The sequence below is a fragment of the Rattus norvegicus genome, chromosome 19 (assembly GCF_036323735.1).
Source record: "Rattus norvegicus strain BN/NHsdMcwi chromosome 19, GRCr8, whole genome shotgun sequence".
NCBI lineage: Eukaryota > Metazoa > Chordata > Mammalia > Rodentia > Muridae > Rattus > Rattus norvegicus.
In genome coordinates, this window is record NC_086037.1 from 60,969,681 (window position 1) to 60,978,258 (window position 8,578).

The following is an 8,578-nucleotide window of genomic DNA, read 5'->3' on the forward strand; positions in this document are numbered from 1 at the left end:
ACATGTGTGGAGGATTGGACTGATCCTTCAGTAAATCTCAACCAAGAGAGCCAAGTTGCTCTAATTCCTATTGATGATAAGCACACATGCTTGAGGTTCCAGGGACTCAAGTACCTCTCTATGGTCGATGTCATGGGCTCCTCATTGAAAAAACTGTAACACATTCACCTCCAGATACTCATGACTTAGCTTGTTGCCAGAGCAGCCATGCAAGGCAGATATCTGTGACTAGGATTAAGTCTCAACTGTCAGAGCAAGGATCTGAGGAATAAGAGGAGTGTCTCTCCTTGGATTCTATCTCTCTCTCTCTCTCTCTCTCTCTCTCTCTATATATATATATATATATATATTATATATTATGTATATGTGTGTGTGTGCGCGCATGCATATGCGCACGCGCATGTGTGCATGCAAGCATGCATGTGGTATGTGGTGTATGTAATGTTTGTGTGTGAGTACGTGTCTGTGCAGAGACAGCTAGAGGCCAGAGGCTGATATTGACTGGCATTGAGTGACTTTCTTGATTGCTCTCTTCCACATCTTTTGAGCAAAGAGTCTTTCTCTGAATCTGGAGCCAGGCTGCTAACCTGTGACACCCTCATGTCTCCAAATTCACAGAGCTAAAATGATCATATACTTTGCTGTGCTAAAATTTTTACCTGGTTCTGGAGATCTGGGTTGAAGGTCTGAACTCAGATCCTTCTATTCGTGTGCTCATTTAGCAACTGAGTTGTCTCCAAAGTTAAAGAGTTCTTGTATTCTAAAATGAAGACCTTAGACGGAGGTTCAATTTTTTAAACTAATTGCCTTCTGGCTGTGTGAGTTTGGGCAGCATATACCATCTCCAGGAGACTCAGTTTCCACTCGTGCAAAGTGAAACATTTCTTGTCTTGTCGTTTTGTCAAGTTTAAGTCAGTCTTAAAAAGTTCTAGGAGGTCTATCTGACCATAACACATTTAGGATAAGAATTGTTATTTGTGGTTTTAGAACATATTTTCTTCATTGGAGGGTTTGGTCATTTGGCTGCCCACTAGAATCACTTCAGGTTCGTTGAAAACAAAAAGCACAGGGGCCCCACTCTAGAACCAGGACAAATGGGGCACAAGCAAAGATAAAACCCACAACATTAATTCAAGTGCTGGAAAAGAAGAGATAGATAGTTCCTGGGTCACTGGCCAGCTATCATAGTCAAGGTGAGCTCCAGGCTAGTGAAAGACTATCTCACAAACAACATAACAAATGGTAGGAGGGACCTGAGGGTGTCCTACATCAACCACATGTATGTGCAAACATGTGCACATATAGCTGCATACACATATTCACCTGTACATGTACACATACATTCACATGTGTGCAACCCCCAAAGCATTAAGAAGTTTGTTTGATTTATCTGTGGTATTTTCATTCTATTGTGATGGACCCTCATTAAATTATCTAGAGCACAGAGGAAGCCCAATATCTCAACACCTGTAGAATTCATTCTTCAAAAATGTAAAGTCTCAGGTGAACTGGATGCCTCTCCTCTCCTCTGTCCAGATATCATATAAACAGGAGCTCTGAGGTTCCTGTTATGAGGGATAGACTGCCATGGGAAAGTTTAATGCACTAAGCCTGGCTTAGTCCACTGTTATTAAGCTAATGCTAGGGGACCCAGGAAATGGCCCTACCTATAAGACGAAAAGGTAGAGCAAGCACAGGACAGTAAGTTTCAAATTCCCTAAGTCTATATCCTCTGACCTTCCTTTCTGTCCAAAACCAAACTGAACAAGACCATCGCCCAGAAATGTTACCTGGTGCTCACACATATGTAAAAATAAATATCACTGTTTTCCTGTCTTGGAGTTTCTACAACAGTAAAACAGGAACTCCTTTTCTCATAGTTCTGAAGGCCAGAGGGTTTAAGTCACGTTGTCAACAGGGACTGGTTCTTCAATCTTTCCCTGACCCTTCCCAACTCTTGTGATGCGCCCCAGGTAGGATCCAGCTGCATGGACCTGACTTCAGCATGCATGGTTACTGGTTTGTCTGTGTATCATCTTCAATTGCAGATGTCTCTCCAAAGCCTTTCTTTTGGTGAGGTCACAGGTATCAGAAAATAGCAACCACCCTGATATTATCTTGACTTGATTACTAGGAAGTAACTTTGGTCCCAAACAAAGTCATATTTTGAGGGAGTGGGGGATAGACTTTGATGTGTCTTCTTAATTGTATTTTAACTTATTTATCGATCAGTATATGCCAAGGTTCTCATGCATAGGTCAAAGGACAACTTGTGAGAGTCAATTTTCTTCTCTCACTACGTTCATCCTGGAAGACTGACCTCAAGTCATTCTGTCCCATGGCCTTCACCACCTGAGCTGTCTCTGAAGCCTTCAACATAACTTCTCAAGTGGGGAATAGTAATTTCTTAACACCTGTTTTGCTAAGACCAGCATCTATGAGTTTTAAGGCATTTTTAATGTCATAGAATGTGGTTCTGAAATGCAAAAGTCATAGATGTGTTGGAGTGAGGATGTTTTTGGTGTATTTAACTACTTTTCCCCCAACACACAACACATTGAGTCACACACACTCTTCCAACTCTGTGTTGATACTTGCTGGTCATTACAAAAAAAAAAAGAGTGTGTGCATCTAAAAGATGGAGACACATGCACTCAGAAATCCCTTCTGTGTGTATTTCAGATTTTTGTCGCCAAATGTTCTACAATGAAAAAGCATCAGAATTTGAAAAGTCAATCATTATTTTCTTTCTCTGCTATTGGATTTTTTTCATACCTAGCATTCATATCTTGCCTCTGTCCCTCCCTTCCCTTCACTGAGTCCCCCATGATGGGTGTTCATTTCATGTTGTCTGTTCTGTGATCTGCGAAGTTAAGAATGGAAATTTTTATTGGGTATCCTTTGCCTTTGCATTTGGGTTCTCAGCCTTCCTTCCCTTGTTGAGTGGCCTCCCTCAGGCACATCGCCAGCCTGAGTCCAGTGTCTTCCTGGTTAAACAATAGGGCTTTTCATGGCTCCAGACCCACAGAAAACATTTGAAAACTTTGGATCGCTTATGAGGTTGTGTACTTTTAATACAGATGAGGACTTTTGAAAAACATGAAGCTTTTAAACCACCTCAAACAAGATGTCTCAAAGAGATGCGAGTGGGAGGAATAAGGATGCATGGTAGAAGTCCCTTTGTGGGTATCGTTGAGGGCATTGCCAGACACCTTGAACTAGACAATCAGAATACAATAAAACAAAGTGAAATGAGATTAAAAAGAAAGCAAAAGGAAACAACTCCCAGGGCACAGAGTTTGCTTTCTGACAATAAAGTAAATGGGGAAACCATCCAGGTGTCTCTGTCCTACACCAGGGACTGGGGGACATGACGGCAATGGAGAGAAAGCTTGCTTGCTTGTTTGAACTGTCAGTGAACAGCAGATTCGGATGCCTTGAGTACATTTTTGCCTTTAATAGGCTGGAACAAGCCACTCTTCATCTCCATTTGCAACCTGGGGGATTCCTTTCTCAGGAGACATGTCCCACAGCCTGGTAACACAAAATGTCTCTTGTCACTCCTCCAAAATGCATCTGAGCCACTCTTGTCAGTATGATTTTCACCCATCACTTTGCAGCTAGGGCCATCCCCATACATGCCACTGGGTCCTGAAGTCTGTCTGTCATGGACTTGCATAACCGAGGTATACCTCCCTTGAAGCCTACTTTATAAATAAAGTGGGATCCCTGCGAGGTGATCGTGGGGAACACTCCAGATTAAACAACAACAACAACAGGGCACGTTTGCTTATAAACTTGTTACTGAAAAGCCAATCTTCACAGTGAAAGTTGGCCTCCCTTAATCTGTGGGCTTTGTCTCTCTTTCTCTGTCTGTCTTTGTCTCCGTCTTTCTCTCTGTGTCTCTTTGTCTTTCTCTTTGTGTGTCTGTCTTTCTCTCTGTGTGTCTCTCTCCTGTCTCTCTCTCTCTTTCTCTCTCCCTTTCTCTCTCTTTCCCTCTCCCTTTCTCTCTCTCCCTTTCTCTCTTTCTTTCTCTCTCTCCCTTTCTCTCACTCTCTCTCCCTTTCTCTCTCTCCCTTTCTCTCTCTCCCTTTCTCTCTCTTTCTCTCCCTCTCTCCCTCTCTCTCCCTTTCTCTCTCTCCCTTTCTCTCTCTTTCTCTCCCTCTCTCCCTCTCTCTCTCTCTCTCTTTCTCTCCCTTTCTCTCTCTCTCTTTCTCTCTCTCTCTTTCTCTCTTACTTGCTCACTCACTCTTTTGCCTTTTTGGACAAAGTCTGAATCCCCATTCAACTAAGTACAACTCAACACATTAGTTATGGTTTTGAAACAAACAAGCAGGCGAAGCAAGCAACTGAGGGCGTGCATTTAGGGCCCTTGCTACGAGGGGTTAATCATTGACCATATTAACTCTCTTAAGACCCTGAAGCATTTTTTGAAGTGAGAGCACCACCTGCTCAGATGATCTAATAGACAGAGGTAACCTTAGAAATGCCCTAGCACACAAGTGCACATCAACTCCAGGAATGCACCTGCACACATCTGTTGCAGCTTACGTGTGTGCACACACTTGCAGCAGCAGTGAGTGGTGTTGAGGAACAGGTAGAGGCTCTGAAGTGAGGATGCCTGGGTCCCACTGTTGGCTCGCCCAGGCTGTGTGACCTTGGGTAGGTCACGACACTTTACAGAATGAGGCTAACATCCACAGTCTCTGTGTTATAAGCTTCAGTAAGGAGCTCTGTAGAGAGGGAGTCAGAATTGCAAAGCTCTGTGGTGGGGAGGTAGGAACATGCTTGCAGTGAAATGCTGGGAGTTAATGGAGTCCCTGAGAGTAAGAGTTAACCACGTTGGTTGTGGGGGAAATGCTTTTCCAAGGATAGAGTATAGCTGTGGCTGAGGCATTGAAGCTGTAGGGATAGAGAACTTGGAGGTGTCACCGGTCCAGAGAACAGCACGTGCAGAGTTCAGGAGGAATTCCTGGGGTGTGGCTGCCATTCAGGGCTGGCACACCAGGGCAGCTCAACAAGAGACTTGGAAGCAGTCAAGGGACTTTATCCTTCTTGAATTAATGGGATAGGTCATGCCAGACACCGCTAAGGAAAATGACCTTTAGCGTTGGGCATGGTACCTCCAACCCAGCCTTGCTTCCCTCAGAGCTCCCTGTTTCAGAGACTTCCTCAGAAATCCTGCAACTTTGACCTTTCTAATTGCTCACCATGCGCATGTGCCTCAGCCAGTTGCAGATGAAACCGGTGAGTCACAATGCTATTGTACCTGAGAGAGCAGGCTCAGACGTCAAGTGTCGGGGTATTTCCAAATGTCCAAATACTACTGGGGCCCCTCATTCGCTTTCTGCCCTTCATCACCATCGTTATTTAAACAAATAAACAAACAAACAAACACTCTAGAGGCTGGAAAGACCACTCAGCAGTAAAGAGCACGGCTGGCAGAGGACCCAGGTTCAGTTTTCAGCATGGCAGCTCCCGCTCACAGGAATCGCCTCTCTCAGTGGGGATCTGAAACCCACTTCTGGTCTGTGCAGGCCAGACTCCCATAACCATAAAGACAAATTCAAAATTAAAAACAAACAAACAAAATATTCTCCAGTCTCTGATGCCCTTCTGGGTGCCAGGAGTCATAGAGCCCTTTTCCCTAAATGGCGTCCGTTGGCATCCCTGTGAGAGACGGAGCCTGATCCTGGGGCAACTGAGCGTCTCAGGGGCCTGATCCCTCCCACCATGGAGTGGGAGGACAGTCTTTCTCCTCTACTTGTTGCCTTGACACTTGTGAATTCAAACCACCCAGTTATATAACATCAAGTCTCTGACGGCCCATTGTTCCCCAGCCCTCACGGCTTCGTGCCTTCCTCCACACAGCAGGCCCTGAGTGCTTGCTTGATCCAAGTGCACACAGCACTTCTATTCTTTGTTTCTTACCCCTCAACCAAAACAGATTGTTGCATTGACCAGTTATTTTCAAATATTTCCGTTTCCTCCTCCCCACTGGCCCTCCGTGCGTCTAACTCGCTAGAGGCTAAGGACACGGCAGAGACTAGAGGAGAGACCCACACATACATGACAACCTTGCAAGTAATGCGTAGTTAGCGGGTGAATAGAGCTTTCCAGCGAGGACCTGTTGTCAGGTTCAAAGAGACTCTGTCTGGGGTGTGGAGACGATCCTCCTGGTTTGCCTGCCAGATGGCACCCAGTTCTAATATAAAATGCAGCTGTCATTCTGTGTCAAGGTTCATTTTTATAGCTCTTTTTTTTAAAACATAATTCAGGACTAGAGGGGTGGCTTTGTGGGTAGTACATTTGCTATATGGGTAGAAGGAGTTGACTCCAGATCCCCAACTACTCACACAAAAGCTGGGCTTGATGGCAAGCACCCCTGACACGCGTGACAGGGGTACGCAGAGAACCCAGTTCTGCTGGGTTCGCAGAACTCCATGTCCAGCAAATGCTCTGGAAAGATCTAGCACCAGGTTCAGTGAAATGACCCTGTCTAAAATAACAATAAAAGAAAAGTGTGGGGCGGAGGGTAGAGGAAGAGCCCCTAAGTAAAATGAAAAATACAATTTGACTAAAATCATACAACAAATTGAACTGAGATGAAAAGAATTGGACCCAGGGCCTTGTATTCTAGACATGTGCTCCACTGCAGAGCAAACCTCCATCCAGATCTGTCTGTTTGTTAAGTGGCAGAACTGTTTTGTTTGGGTTTAAAAAAAAAAGTCAGTTGGTTGGCTTAACAGGCATCCTTATCTGAAGAAGCAAGATATAATTTAATCAAAGAGATAAGAGGCCATAAACATGTTATAATCATGTTGTCCTAAGATAAGTGGGGGTTTCTTTGTTGTTGTTTTTAATATCGGCCAGAGAAACTTCTTCCTGCTGTGGGCAGCAGTTAATGCAGAGGCTCAGAAGTAGGTAGGGACCTCAAACAAGGGGCTCTTGAAGGCTCAGGACTCAAATGGGACCTCTATATCAAGCCCCCAAGGCTTAGGGAGGATGGAGGAAGGGATGGGTACAATGTCAGAACTGGAGAATGTGGAAGAAGGCTTGGTGACATTTAGACTCAGGAACTCAGCAAACATGGTCATCTGCAGACCTTCACAGGCTCAAACCAACAAGACCAGGCACTAGTCAATATTTCAGCATGCAGCACCAATTGGACTTGGTGACTTAAAAAAATAATAATAAAGGCTATGAAGATGGGAGAGGAGTATTTTCATGGTTGCCAGTGAAATGGGAGGTGGGGTTTGGGGCAGAGTGATTGGTGTATACGTCTATGAAATTGTCAAAGTATAAGTAAAATACTCAAAAGCTAACATAAAGAAGCAGTAGACACTCGGTTAAAAGAAGTTGAAACAGGAAGGCATTTGTCAGTAGCTCTCTGTAGACAAGGAAACAGTGACCCAAGTCTACCCCTGTCTACCAAGGGCTGCTAACTCAAGGGTTTTGCTAGTCTCACCAGCTCTTTATTAGGGGGATTCTCAGGGAAGTATCCCCAGACTGACTCAACAGTTTGCATGACCTAGTTGTTGATGCTGGTCCAGTGTGTACAAGAGCAGAGCCCCGGTGGCGTCCACCATTTCTGAGCAGTTTTAAATGCAATGCTCTCTCCTGGTCCCTGACCTGAGAGGCAGCTACTCTGTTCCCAGATCCAGGAGTCTTTGATGGCCTGACAGGAAGCAAAATAAAGCAGGAGTTTCAAAACTCAGGAGCTGTGCTAAAGGTAACAATACCTTATCTAATTCCTGGAATTCATTCATTCATTAAACTACTCAGGTAAAGATTATTGGTCAGATAACACTGACTGATCTCCATGTGCTGGGCCATGAAGCAACTGTTTTATGAGTGTTGTATCATTTAATCCTCCCCAACAACCCTGCTATTATCCCGGGTTTATGGATGAAGACGCAGAGGTCCAGAGAGACTGGACTTTGAATCTGGGCAGCAAGGAGCCATGCTCTATGTTGAGAGCAGAAAGGGCCAGTTGATAAGTCTTTCATTCGGAAAGTCTTGAACACCTTTTGTGTTTGCACATTCAAAAGAAAGGTTAAACAGTGTCCTCTGACTCCCCAAAAGAAGACTCATAGAAATACATTTAATGCAGAACTATATTAGAATGTTTCTGAATGGAGACTCTATTATGTTATTGATATGCAGTCAATGACCCCCAAGGCAGAGGGTTGAAAGGACTCAAAGTCATCACCTCAGAGCCATGGGTCAGAGAATCAGGAAGGTTTGCTCAGAGAACTGAGGGGTCAAAGTTAGGGTGTCCTCAGATAGGATTTGTATGTTATTTTTTAAATTCATCTTTGTGTGTATCTGTACATGGGCATGTGCAGGTGCCCATAAGGGTCAGGGATGATGCCAGATTCCTTCCCGCTTACGCTACAGGCATTTGGGAGCCTCCTGAATCGGGCAGTAGGATATGGCTTTTGTGGTCCTCTGAGAGAGGAGTTCGCACTCTCAACCACTGAGTCATTCCAGCTAGCTCTGCAGCCACCTTTCCAGTCATCTCTCTGTCCAGCCCCTTCACCTTTTCCAGCCCCTCTACTCATTTCTCCAGCCCCTC